Genomic DNA, 14628 nt, shown 5'->3' on the forward strand with positions numbered 1-14628 from the left:
TAGTACGTCACATGACAGAAAGGGGTTAATGCATTGTCACAGAGATAAAAAAAAAAAAAACGTAATTCTGGGGTTTCGATTTTTTTTCTCGCTACGCCGTTTAGCGATCAGGTTAATGCTTTTTTTTATTGATAGATCGGGCGATTCTGAACGCGGCGATACCAAATGTGTATGTGTAATTTTTTTATTGTTTTATTTGGAATAGGGCGAAAGGGGGGGTGATTTGAACTTTTATTTTTTTCATATTTTTTTTAAAATACTTTTTTTTTTTTTAATTTTGTCATGCTTCAATAGCCTCCATGGGAGGCTAGAAGCATGCCATACTTGATCAGCTCTGCTACATATAGGCGACGAGCAGATCGCCCATATGTAGCAGAATTACTGCATAGCTGTGAGCGCCGACCACAGGGTGGCGCTCATAGCAAAGCGGCATCAACAATCAAAGAGGTCTCCAAGAGACCTCTGGTTGTTATGCCAACGCATCACTGACCCCCGATCACGTGACGGGGGTCAGTGATGACCTCATTTCCGGCCCGGCGGCCAGAAGCGCCGGTTAAACGCCGTTGTCAGCGTTTGACAGCGGCGTTTAACGGGTTAATAGGTGCAGGTGGATCGCGATTCCACCTGCGCCTATTGCGGGCACATGTCAGCTGTTCAAAACAGTTGACATGTCCCAGCTTTGATATGGGCTCAGCGCCGGAGCCCTCATCAAAGCAGGGGAGAAGTCCAATGACGGACTATGTAAACACACAGTGACAGTTCAGTGCCGACAGCTATTTGCGACAGCTGATAGGCACAGGAAGGGGTGCAGGAACCCATGCTGTCGGTCCCTGCACCCAGATCACTGTGATCGGTCAGGAGTAGTGATGAGCGAGTATGCTTGTTGCTCTGGTTTTCCCAAGCATGCTCGGGTGGTCTCCGAGTATTTGTAAGTGCACGGAGATTTTGTTTCTGTTGCCGCAGTTGCATGATTTGCAGTTACTTGATAGCCTGAATACTTGTGGGAATTCCCTAACAAACAGACAATCCCCACATGTATTCAGGCTATCAAGTAACCGCAAATCATGCAGCTGCGACAACAGAAACGAAATCTCCGAGCACTTACAAATACTCGGAGATTACCCAAGCAACGAGCATACTCGCTCATCACTAGTCAGGAGCACTTCTTGCCCAATCAGTGCAGGAGCTCAGCGCTGCCAGTGGCTAAGTGTCTGCACTAACAGCCATGAACGGTGTCCACGCCGTCCCTGGCTGTTAACCTCCTAATTGCTGCTCAGAAGGGAGGCAGAGGGACAGGAGCTCCCTCTGCCTTGAGATCGGCATCATCGCGGGGCCCAAACATTGCCATGGTGACCTGAGGACGTCATTACGACCCCCGGGTCATCAATCTACGGAAAGACTTTGAGACCATGCTCACAGCATGGTGTCAGAAGCTTTCAGTATAGGAAGAATGCAGTGCCATGCTAGTGCATTGCAATGTATTATATCTTCAAAGTGAAAAAAAGAGAAAATTCCATAAAGGGACACGGTAAAAATGAAAACTTCTTTTTAAGAATATGCATAAAAAATTACAAAATAATAATAATTAAAAAATCCACTAATAAATACACATTCTTATGTAAAAAAAAATTAAACAAAAAAGTAAACATGTTGGTATCGCCGCATCTGGAAAAATCAGATCTATAAAAGTGTCACACTAGCTAACCCCCCCAAAAAACACACAAAAAAGTAGCAAATTATGCTTTATCATCATACCACTTGGAAAAGGTGGAATAAATGCGATCAAAAAGACGAATGTAAATAAAAATAGTATAACTGAAAACGACATCTTGTCCCGCATAAAACAAGCCCCCCCCCCCCCCCATATAGCTCCATCAGTGGAAAAATAAAAAAGTTATAGCTCTCAGAATAAAGTAATGCTAAAATACTCCTCTCATCTTTTCTATAAAAGTTTTTGTTGTGTAAAAGCACCAAAACATAAAAAAAGATATAAATGTGGCATCGCTGTAATTGTACTGACCCGAAGAATAAGGGTGTGTGCACACACTGCGGATTCTGCTGCAGTTCCACAGCGGATTTGGCCCTGTGGATCCGCAGTAGTTTCTGCTGCGGTGTACAGTAGTGTACATTTCCCTATGGGAAATGGAAACCGCAGTGCAGATGCTGCGGAATTTTCCGCGCGGATTTTCTGCGGTTTCTAAACCACAGAAAGAATTGACATGTCAATTCTTTCTGCGGATTCCGCAGCGGTTTACCATCTCCTCCATTGTGGAGATGGTAAAACCGCAGGGCAAAACCGCAGGATAATCTGCAGATAAACCGCAGGTCTCTTGACCTGCGGATTTATCTGCGGATTTTGAAAGTCCACGTGGATCAATCCACAGCAGATTCCGCAGCGTGTGCACACAGCCTAAAACTGCCTTATTAATTTCACCACACGCAGAACAGAGAAAAAAAATTCCTGAATTGCTGCTTTTTGTTCATTCTGCCTCCACAAAAATAGAAAGCGATCAAAAAATGTCACGTGCCCGAAAATGGTACCAATAAGTCAGCTTGTCCTGCAAAAAACAAGCCCTCACATGACTCTGTGTAGCTCTCAAAATATGGTGATGCAAATACTTCTTCTTGCAAAAAAAAGCGCCTTTTAGTGTGTGACAGAAGCTAAACATTAATAAAAAGGATATAAATCTGGTATCGCTGTAATCGCAGTGACCCGAAGAATAAAGTCGCCTAATCACTTACACTGCACGAGGAACAGTGTGAAAAATATAACCAATGCTTCACCTGCTGTGGATTTCTTCATTCTGCCTCCCAAAGATCACAGTAAGGCTCAGCGCATATTTATCCTGCGCTCTACGCTGAGAGCTTGCATCAGGGTTTCCATTTAAATCCCTGAAATACGTGATTCAGACAGAACGACCAGTGGAAGATTCCCTATAATGAGGCAGATGGAGGCAATGTGAACGCCATAGGACCTGTGATCCGGCGGTGTCCATCTTTTTTTGGCGTGCATAAAAACACAGTACACCATAGTTTTGTGCACCTCTGAAAGGAAGGGCGATGCTGAACATAGGGTAGAGTAACTCTGCTGCCTCATTATAGTGAATTGATCCCTCAGGGGTTTCATTTGTCAAGTAGCTTGGAGATTTAGATGGAAACCCCAAAGTGTGTGCTCAGCGTAGAGTGCCGGATAAATGTGATCACAAATGTTATGAAAAATGTTTCCAATGAAAGCTTTAACTCAATCTACAAAAAAAGTCCCTACTCAGGTCTGTTAACAGAAATATAGGAGGATTCCACGTTACAAAGGCTATGGAAAAGCCAAAAGAAATTTGGCACATTCTGCGCTCCCAAATCAAAATGCCCCCCTCCCTTCTGAGCCCCAGTGTGCATAAACCACCTTTAGCATATTTGGCAGGAGTATAATTTCCAAAATGGAGTCACTTGGGGGGGATTCTGCTCTCTAGCACTTAAGCGGCTCTGTAAAGTATATGAAGTTCGCAATCTATTCGAGGAAAATCTGCGCTTCAGGAGGCAAATAGCGCTCCATTCCTACTGAGACTCTCCATATGGCTAAACAGTACTGTACAGTCACATATGGAGTATTTCTATATTCAGCAGAAATTGTGGGACACATTCTGGTACCAATTTTACTCACTTCTTGTGTGAAAATGTTAAATCTGGGGCTAAAACAAAATTTTTGTTGTAAAAATGTAATTATTTTTTCTTCACTGCCCAATAGTCTGTGACACACCCTTGGTATCAATATGATCATTACACCCTTGAATTAATTAATTGAGGTGTAGTTTGTAAAATGGGGCCACTTATGGGGCATTCTACTTCTCTTGCACCTCAGGGGCTCTCCCAGAGGGTCATGGCACCCTCAAACAATAATAGTAAAATCTGCACTATAATATGATGCTCCTTCCATTTTGAGCTTTGCACTGTGCCTCAAAAGTAGTTTTCACCCACACGTGGGGTATTGGCACACTCAGAAATTGCACAACAAATTCTGGGGTCCGTTTTCTGCTGTTACCCTTAAGACAATTTAAAAAAATGGGGCTAGAAGAAAAATTTTGCAGGAAAAATGTATTTTTTAAATTTTCTTAGCTCTGTTATAAACTTCTGTAAAGCACCTGGTGGTTTAAGGTGCTCACGACACATCTAGATAAGTTCCTTGAGAGGTCTAGTTTCCAAAATGGTATCAAATGTGGGGGGTTTCCACTGTTTAGGCACATCAGGGGCTCTACAAATGCGACATGGCGTCCGATCTCAATTCCAATTTTACGTTGAAAAAGTCTAATGGCGCCATGGGCCCAAATAGTGGTTTACCCCCACATATGGGGTATTAGCGTACTCAGGACAAATTGCACAACTACTTTTGGGCTCCAGTTTCTCTTTTTACCCTTGGGAAAATAAAAAATTGAGAGCAAAAGCTCATTTTTGTAGAAAAAATATTTTTTATTTTCACGGCTCTATGTTATAAACTTCTGTGAAGTACTTGGGTGTTCAAAGTGCTCACCACACATCTAGATAAGTTCCTTGGGGGGTCTAGTTTCCAAAATGGGGTCACATATGGGGGGTTTCCACTGTTTAGGTACATCAGGACTCTCCAAATGCGACATGGCGTCCGCTATTGGTTCAAGCCAATTTTACGTTCAAAACCTCAAATGGTGTTCCTTCCTTTCTAAGCCCTGCCGTGTGCCAAGAGTGGTCTTCCTCCACACATAGGGTATCGGTGCACTCAGGCGCAATTGCACAACAAATATTGTGGTACGTTTTTTTCTCCTGATACCCTTGACAAAATAAAAAAAATTGTGTCCGAAGTAAAATTTTTGTGAAAAAAAAGTTAAATGTTCATTTTTTCCTTCCACATTCCTTCAATTCTTGTGAAGCACCTGAAGGGTTAATAAACTTTTTGAATGTGGTTTTGAATACCTTGAGGGGTACAGTTTTTAGAATGGTGTCACTCTTGGGTATTTTCTGTCATATAGGTCCCCCCAAAGTGAAATGTGACTTGGTCCCTAAAAAAATGGTTTTGTAAATTTTGTTGAAAAAAATAAAATTGCTGGTCAAATTTTAACCCTTATAACTTCCTAACAAAAAAAAATTATGTTTCAAAAATTGTGCTGATGTAAAGTAGACACGTGGGAAATGTTATTATTAACTATTTTGTGTGAGATAAGACTCTGATTTAGGAGAATCTAAATTAAAAGTTCGAAAATTTGGAAATTTTACAATTTTTTGCCAAACTTACATTTTTTTCACAAATAAATACAATAAATTTTGAAGAAATTTTGCACTGTCATAAAGTACAATATGTCACGAAAAAATCCAACTCAGAACCAGTGGGATACGTTGAAGCGTTCCAGAGTTATACCCACAAAAAGGTGAGAGTAGTCAGATTTTAAAATTAAGGCCTGGTCATTATTAACCTACAATGTGACTTGGTCCTTAAGGGGTTAAAGCATAATACATTGTGTTATCTTTTGAGGGCACATATAAATTACTGTCAAACAGTTTTTGAAATGCAAATATAGAAACAGGTAATTCTTGACATTTGTTCATATTTCTCAATAAGTAATTTGGTAGATTATCTATCTGGGTTATTATAGTCATGTTGCTAACACATATGGGCAGTTTTTAGTTCTGATAATGTAACATACGTACAATAAAAGTGTATATTTATTGCATAAATTACATAATCAGGAGGTCACAATCTCTGAGGAATATTACCTAGTATTTCACTGTAACTGGGCATTCATATGAGCCCCAGCAGCTGGGAAGAAAGGCGCTGCCATTACATAAATCACTGAGCTGATCTGCTAAAAGCTCCACTAAGCCAGGCAGACATCACATGATTGCTAGGTCACAAAGCACAGGCACCGATGATGTTTCTATTAACTACACAGCCAAGGACCAGACCTGCTCCCGCCAGACTGCCAAAACGTTATTGCAGCAACATGAAAAACACCATAAGTTAAAAAATAATGCCCAGTCATTATGGGGCTATGCAGATATTTTGGGCTCTGAAGATAAACCAAGTTGTTTTTCAATGCGAGAGAGAGCGATCTATAAGCAAAAAAGTAAGGTAGCAGTGTATATATACATACATATATATACACACACAGTGCCTTGCGAAAGTATTCAGCCCCCTGGAACTTTTCAGCCTTTTCCCACAAATCATGCTTCAAACATAAAGATACCAAATAAAAAATTTTGGTGAAGAATCAACAACAAGTGGAACACAATTGTGAAGTTGAACGAAATTTATTGGTTATTTTAAATTTTTGTGGAAATTAAAAAACTGAAAAGTGGGGCGTGCAATATTATTTGGCCCCTTTACTCACTCCAGAAGTTCATTGTGGATCTCTGATTGATCCAAAGTTGCCCTAAATGACTAATGATGATATATATATAATCCACCTGTGTGTAATCAAGTCTCCGTATAAATGCACCTGCTCTGCGATAGTCTCAGGGTTCTGTTTGATGCACAGAGAGCATCATGAAGACCAAGGAACACAACAGGCAGGTCCGTGATACTGTTGTGGAGAAGTTTAAAGCTGGATTTGGATACAAAATGATTTCCAAAACTTTAAACATCCCAAGGAGCACTGTGCAAGCGATCATATTGAAATGGAAGGAGTATCATGCCACTGCAAATCTACCAAGACCCAGCCGTCCCTCTAAACTTTCATCTCAAACAAGGAGAAGACTGATCAGAGATGCAGCCAAAAGGCCCATGATCACTCTGGATGAACTGCAGAGATCTACAGCTGAGGTGGGGACAGCCTGTCCATAGGACAACAATCAGTCGTACTCTGCACAAATCTGGCCTTTATGGAAGAGTGGCAAGAAGAAAGCCATTTCTCAAAGATATCCAGAAAAAGTGACGTTTAAAGTTAGCAACAAGCCACCTGGGAGACACACCAAACATGTGGAAGAAGGTGCTCTGGTCAGATGAAACCAAAATCGAACTTTTTGGCAACAATGCCAAACGATATGTTTGGCGTAAAGGCAACACAGCTCATCATCCTGAACACACCATCCCTACTGTCAAATATGGTGGTGGCAGCATCATGGTTTGGGCCTGCTTTTCTTCAGCAGGGACAGGGAAGATGGTTAAAATTGATGGGAAGATGGATGGAGCCAAATACAGGACCATTCTTGAAGAAAACCTGTTGGTGCCTGCAAAAGACCCGAGACTGGGACGGAGATTTGTCTTCCAAAAAGACAATGATCCCAAACATAAAGCAAAATCTACAATGGAATGGTTCACAAATAAACGTATCCAGGTGTTAGAATGACCAAGTCAGTCCAGACCTGAATCCAATCGAGAATCTGTGGAAAGAGCTGAAAACTGCTGTTCACAAACGATCTCCATCATACCTCATTGAGCTCGAGCTGTTTGCCAAGAAAGAATGGGCCAGAATTTCAGTCTCTCGATGTACAAAACTGATAGAGACATACCCCAAGCGACTTGCAGCTGTAATCGCAGCAAAAGGTGGCGCAACAAAGTAGTAAGTTAAAGGGGCCAAATAATATTGCATGCCCCACTTGTCAGTTTTTGAATTTCCACAAAAATTTAAATTAACCAATAAATTTCGTTCAACTTCACAATTGTGTCCCACTTGCTGCTGATTCTTCACCCAAAATTTACATTTGGTATCTTTATATTTGAAGCATGATATGTGGGAAAAGGTTGAAAAGTTCCAGGGGGCCGAATACTTTCTCAAGGTTCTGTATATACATACACACTATATATACACTCACTGGCCACTTTATTAGGTACACCATGCTAGTAAGGGGTTGGACCCCCTTTTGCCTTCAGAACTGCCTCAATTCTTCGTGGCAGAGATTCAACAAGGTGCTGGAAGCATTCCTCAGAGATTTTGGACCATATTGACATGATGGCATCACACAGTTGGCGCAGATTTGTCGGCTGCACATCCCTGATGCGAATCTCCCGTTCCACCACATCCCAAAGATGCTCTATTGGATTGAGATCTGGTGACTGAGGAGGCCATTTGAGTACAGTAAACTCATTGTCATGTTCAAGAAACCAATCTGAGATGATTCGAGCTTTATGACATGGCACATTATCCTGCTGAAAGTAGCCATCAGATGTTGGGTACATTGTGGTCATAAAGGGATGGACATGGTCAGCAACAATACTCAGGTAGGCTGTGGCGTTGCAACGATGCTCAATTGGTACCAAGGGGCCCAAAGAGTGCCCAGAAAAAATTCCCCACACCATGACACCACCACCACCAGCCTGAACCGTTGATACAAGGCAGGATGGATCCATGCTTTCATGTTGTTTACGCCAAATTCTGACCCTACCATCCGAATGTCGCAGCAGAAATCGAGACTCATCAGACCAGGCAACGTTTTTCCAATCTTCTACTGTCCAATTTCGATGAGCTTGTGCAAATTGTAGCCTCAGTTTCCTGTTCTTAGCTGAGAGGAGTGGTACCCAGTGTGGTCTTCTGCTGCTGTAGCCCATCTGCCTCAAAGTTCGACGCACTGTGCGTTCAGAGATGCTCTTCTGCCTACCTTGGTTGTAACGGGTGGCAATTTGAGTCACTGTTGCCTTTCTATCAGCTCGAACCAGTCTGCCCATTCTCCTCTGACCTCTGGCATCAACATGGCATTTCCAGCCACAGAACTGCCGCTCACTGGATTTTTTTTCTTTTTCGGACCATTCTCTGTAAACCCTAGAGATGGTTGTGCGTGAAAATCCCAGTAGATCAGCAGTTTCTGAAATTCTCAGACCAGCCCTTCTGGCACCAACAATCATGCCACGTTCAAAGGCACTCAAATCACCTTTCTTCCCCATACTGATGCTCGGTTTGAACTGCAGGAGATTGTCTTGACCATGTCTACATGCCTAAATGCACTGAGTTGCCGCCATGTGATTGGCTGATTAGAAATTAAGTCTTAACACACAGTTGGACAGGTGTACCTAATAAAGTGGCCAGTGAGTGTATATATATATATATATATATATACACACATACAGTACATACCAAAAGTTTGGACACCCCTTCTCATTCAAAGAATTTTCTTTATTTTCATGACTATGAAAATAGTACATTCACTCTGAAGGCATCAAAACTATGAATTAACACATGTGGAATTATATAATTAACAAAAAAGGTGAAACAACTGAAAATATGTCTTATATTCTAGGTTCTTCAAAGTAGCCACCTTTTGCTTTGATTACTGCTTTGCACACTCTTGGCATTCTCTTGATGAGCTTCAAGAGGTAGTCACCGGGAATGGTCTTCCAACAGTCTTGAAGAGTTCCCAGAGATGCTCTTAGCACTTGTTGGCCCTTTTGCCTTCACTCCGCAGTCCAGCTCACCCCAAACCATATCGATTGGGTTCAGGTCTGGTGACTGTGGAGGCCAGGTCATCTGGCGTAGCAACCCATCACTCTCCTTCTTGGTCAAATAGCCCTTACACAGCCTGGAGGTGTGTTTGGGGTCATTGTCCTGTTGAAAAATAAATGATGGTCCAACTAAAGGCAAACCAGATGGAATAGCATGCCGCTGCAAGATGCTGTGGTAGCCATGCTGTCCAAACTTTTGGTCTGTACTATAAGTACACATATACACACATGTACTTCATTTCCCGGAACAATTTCAACATTTTTGGCCATGCCTCTTATGATGTGTGTGTGTGTGTGTGTTATATATTTGTCCCAAAAGATTAATGCAATTACACATGTCTTGTTATACATGTTTATTTATTTTGTGTATATTAGAACACCACAAAAAATGAGAAAAAAAGTGAAATTGGAAATAATTCCACACTAAACCGCAACAGTGGGCCTGATAAAATTGTTGGCACCCTCAACTTAATATTTGGTTGCAAACCCTTTGGAAAAAATAACTGCAATCAATCGCTTCCTATATCCATCAACAAGCTTCTTACACCTCTCAACAAGAATATTGGACCACTCTTCTTTTGCAAACTGCTCCACGTCTCTCATATTTGAAGGGTGCCTTCTCCCAACAGCAATTTTAAGATCTCTCCACAGGTGTTCAATGGGATTTAGATTCGGACTTATTGCTGGCCTCTTCAGAATTCTCCAGCGCTTGGTCTCCATCCATTTCTGGGTGTTGCTTGAAGTATGTTTGGGGTCATTGTCCTGCTGGAAGACCCATGACCTAAGACACAAACCCAGCTTTCTAACACTGGTCACTACATTGCGACCCAAAATCCTGTGGTAATCTACAGATTTCATTATGCCTTGCACATAGTCAAGGCGCCCAGTGCCAGAGGCAGCAAAAACAAAACAAACAAAAAAAAAAAACTCCTTTGAACCTCCATTTTTTTGAATGTAGATACTGTTTTTTTTTCTTTGTAAACCTCATTTTGTTTTTGGTAAAGAATAGAATGCTGTATTTTACCAAAAACCTCTATCTTGGTCTCATCTGTAAACAAGATGCTTTCCCCTAAGGATTTTGGCTTACTCAAGAACATTTTGGCAAACTGCACTCTAGCCTTTCTGTGTCTCTGTTTCAGTAGTGGGGTCCTCCTGCATCTTCTGCCAAAGCTTTTCATTTTATTCAAATGTTGCCAGATAGTTTGTGCTGAAACTAATGAACCCTGAGCTTGCAGAACAGCTTCAAGTTCTTTGGAACTTGATTGGGGCTGCTTATCCACCATACAGACTATGCTGCGTTGGAACATTTCACCAATATTTCTCTTCCATCCACATCCAGGAAGATTAGCTACAGTGCCATGGGTTGTAAGCGTCTTATGTTGCAAACCGTGGACAAAGGAACATCAAGATTTCTGGAGACGGTCTTGTAACCTTGAGATTGTTGATACTGTTCAAAGAATTTGGTTCTCAAGTCCTCAGACAGTTTTCTTTTCTTTATGTTCTCCATGCTTAGTATGGCACACAGACAAAGATTGAGTCAACTTCTCCCCTTTTTATCTGGTTTCAGGTGTGATTTTCATATTGCCCATACCTGTTACTAGTGTGAGGTAGCGCTGTCATGTAAGTAGGCGATCACTCGCTTGCAGCCACAAAACCAGATCCGGCACAGATTTTCCATAAACTCATAACAGTCCATGCGGTTTTATTCAGCAGCATAAACCCATAGAAGCAACATAAAGTTCATATAACAGCATAGCGTCCATGACAGAGTTCAGCTCTGTAATCCCTGTGGTCACACAGGTTAAACCTACACAGGCTTTCTAGCCTCAGTTATCTCACCCACATCAGGGTCACTCATGGTTCCTTTAGCATACTGCAGACGTCCATTCCCTCCAGGGAACTCCCAGGCACGTGCAGCCATTAACACAGCGTTCACTTGCTGTCAGAAGGCAGCCCCATCTCACTCAGATGGGACCTTCCACACTGGACCAACCAGGTCCCAGCATTCACCCCATGTGACCTACCCTGGCCACAATATATGGTCCATAGCCACGCCCACCGGGTCACATGACTATGACCTCATCACAGGTCCTTCACACACACATATACACTTTACAATAGCGTTATTAAACACACCCCCTGGGTGAATTTGTAGGTAACTAGTCCCTGACACATTGAACCAGCACCTCAGCAGTATCACTGCTGATTAACACACACAAATCTCCATCTCAAGGCCACCCACCTTGAGATACATAACGGTCATTCAGCATCTTGCCATTCATTCACTCTCCTGGGACATCCATACAGCTCCCCCTAGTGGACACAGTGGTCACTACACCACACTAGCCACAGGTGAGTTTGAACGAGCATCACACGCTTGAAACAAACTTTTTTACCCACAATTTTTGAAAGATGACAAAAATTTGGGCCAATCCATTTTTAGGGTTGTGTGTGAACCTAAGTCCAATTTACCTTTTTTCTGTTTTTTTTGCGTTGTTCCAATACACACAAAGGAAATATACATGCGTATGACAAAACGTGATTTTGTAATAGTTTTCTGGGAGAAATACTTCATTTTCGTCATTTCATGGGTGCCAACACTTTCGGCCATAACTGTATATCAGTCACAGAGACAAGCAGTGCATAAATGCTTGACAGTGAGCGTGTTTATCGGTTTCAGCATTTCCCGCATGTTAAAATGGAGATTTATGTATTGAAAATACATAGCAACATTATTTTTCCCTCACCACATGTTTTTTCCAATATGGAAACCTATAGGAATAAGCATGGAAAACAAACCACACCTAGAACATGCTGAGTTTAGAAATCACAATGAAAAAAAACAAACAAAACCCACACCTATTGCGTATGAACGCAGCAATCAAATTTCCCTAGCGGAATCGCTTCAAGAATAAGTATGAGTATAGAGGAGCATGTCCCTTCCTTTAACCATGATGGTTTCCAAGCCTTGAAGCAAGTAAAATACATGCCACTAGGAAGAATATGTGCACAGCAATGTTGTTTTGACATTACTGTACCTTATGTTCTTTTTATGGAGCTTTTTTGAAGCGCTGTTTCAGGAGGATTCCGGACTGAAACAGCCTGAAAAAGACGTTATGTGTATAAAAGATTCGCAGGGTCCTTGTCCCACATCGATACTTCATGGTCCCTGAACCAGAGCACTGCATATCCGCTGGTTAGTAGGCAATCACGATGTTATGGATGTGTCGCTCACAATGTAATGGCCTACTAATGACAGGAGGTGCTGGTGTTGCAAGTAGTTCTCAATGCTCTGGTGCAGCAGCCAGAACAAAACAAACAGGGTCTTGCAAATCTTTTTGATCAACTCCATGAAAGAGCTACTTAGCGGGGATACCAGGTGGAGGACCCCCATCGATATCATATGAAATTACCTATCTTAAGCATGGGCCAGAAATTATCCAAGTCCTAACAACCAGATTTTAACAAAAAAAAAAAAAGTGTTAAAGGGAATCTGTCACCCCATTTTTCGAATATGAGCTGCCGGCACTGACATCAGGGGCTTATCTACAGCACTCTGTAATGCTGTAGATAAGCCCCAGATGTAACCTGAAAGATAAGAAAAAATGAGTTATATTATACTCACCGGGGGGCGGTCGGGTCTTGGTCCGATGGTTGTTGCGGTCTGGCGCCTCCCATCTTCATACAATGCCATCCTCTTCTTTTCTTCCTGTCGTGGCTCCTGCGCAGGCGCACTGCTCTGTTCTGTTGAGGACAGAGCAAAATACTGTAGTGCACAGGTGCCGAACCTCTCCCGGCGCCTGCGCACTGCAGGACTCTGCTCTGCCCTCAATAGGGCAGAGCAGTGCATCTGCACAGGAGCCACAACGGGAAGGAAAGAAGAGGACGGCATCGTATGAAGATGGGAGGCGCTGGACGGGACGGCGACACCCATCGGACTGGATGCCGGGGTGAATATAACTTTTTTTTCTTATCTTCCAGGTTACATCAGGGGCTTATCTACAGCATTACAGAATGCTGTAGATAAGCCCCTGATGTTGGTGCTGGCAGCTCATATTCGAAAAAAGGGGTGATAGATTCACTTTAATAAGGAGTTATATGTTTTATGTCAAATATATTTGTGTTATCATCTGATGTGTGTTCATCAGAGAGTTTGAGCTCTGTCTGTGAGCTAAAAATGTTTTACTAATACTTTTAAGAAACCTCATAGACGGATTAGTTTCCTGATTTCTCCCCGCTGGAGTCGCGCACAATTTGGTTTTATATTAAATAGCAATTTTTCTTTTGTAGAGAAAATTGCCATGTAAGCTCCAGATCTGTAGCACTGAGGAGCAGATAAGTTTCAGTGGACATTGAATCAAAATGTTTTGAATGATATTATTGCTATTATTTCCATTTAAAGGAGTTTACATTGTGACTGTGTGCAGATCTACAGAAAGTGACGCTTCCATTGTGTGAAGTAATCTGTAGCAATTCTCCCTAGAGATGTAAGAAATGCACAAGCTGCTGTCAGGAGACATCCACGCGTCACCATGTGTCTGATGCAACGCAAAATGGAGACATTTGCTGTTTTGGTATGAATGCAATAGATGCCGGGTTTAAACCAAATGTCATTACTACACCTATATCATACTCATTGGCAGAGACAGCCAGGAGGACCCCTGTGCAATATATGGGCCCCTTTGCAGTCCATAATGCACAATCCCACCTGCTTTGGAGGTAGCAGTGACCCCCTTATCGCTTGGGCCCTTCTGCGGCTGCACAAATGGTAAATCCGCTTCTGACCATAATATACATTAATAATAGCAGACTTAGGCCATGTTCTCATGTAGCTTCTCCACTGCGGACTGCAAACAAGTGAGGGAGATGCACATTCAGATTCTCACCTTTGTTCGCAGCATAAATTTACATGCAATGGATCTCAAACCTGCAGCTCAAGTTAATATACTAATATTATGCAGAATGTGCATGCTCTGAAACTCATGTACTATGCTGGTACTAGAAAACACAGTGGACTTTCCTCAAGAATACATAGTGGAAAGAAAAGTAGAGTAAGGCTATGTTCACACGTTGCATTTTTTTCAATGCAAATTTTAAAGGCGCGTTTTACAGAACCAGCAAAAGCTATGCGATATCAGAAATCTCATGCACACACAGTTTTTTTTCTTGACTGAATTGGAAATCTGCAGCATGTCACTTCTTTCAGGAGTTTTTCACCCATAGAAAGCAATGAA

The 14628-nt window shown here is 42.0% G+C and overlaps 1 protein-coding gene across 2 annotated transcripts in view; it reads right to left on the bottom strand.

Annotated features, from left to right (window-relative positions):
- The window catches only part of ZNF335 (zinc finger protein 335), a 158546-nt gene that overhangs the window by 129623 nt on the left and 14295 nt on the right, over window positions 1-14628 (bottom strand). The gene's annotated exons all lie outside the window — the stretch shown is intronic.

The sequence above is a fragment of the Dendrobates tinctorius genome, unplaced genomic scaffold (genome assembly GCF_039654945.1).
Source record: "Dendrobates tinctorius isolate UK_male_01 unplaced genomic scaffold, ASM3965494v1 ptg000270l, whole genome shotgun sequence".
Taxonomy (NCBI): domain Eukaryota; kingdom Metazoa; phylum Chordata; class Amphibia; order Anura; family Dendrobatidae; genus Dendrobates; species Dendrobates tinctorius.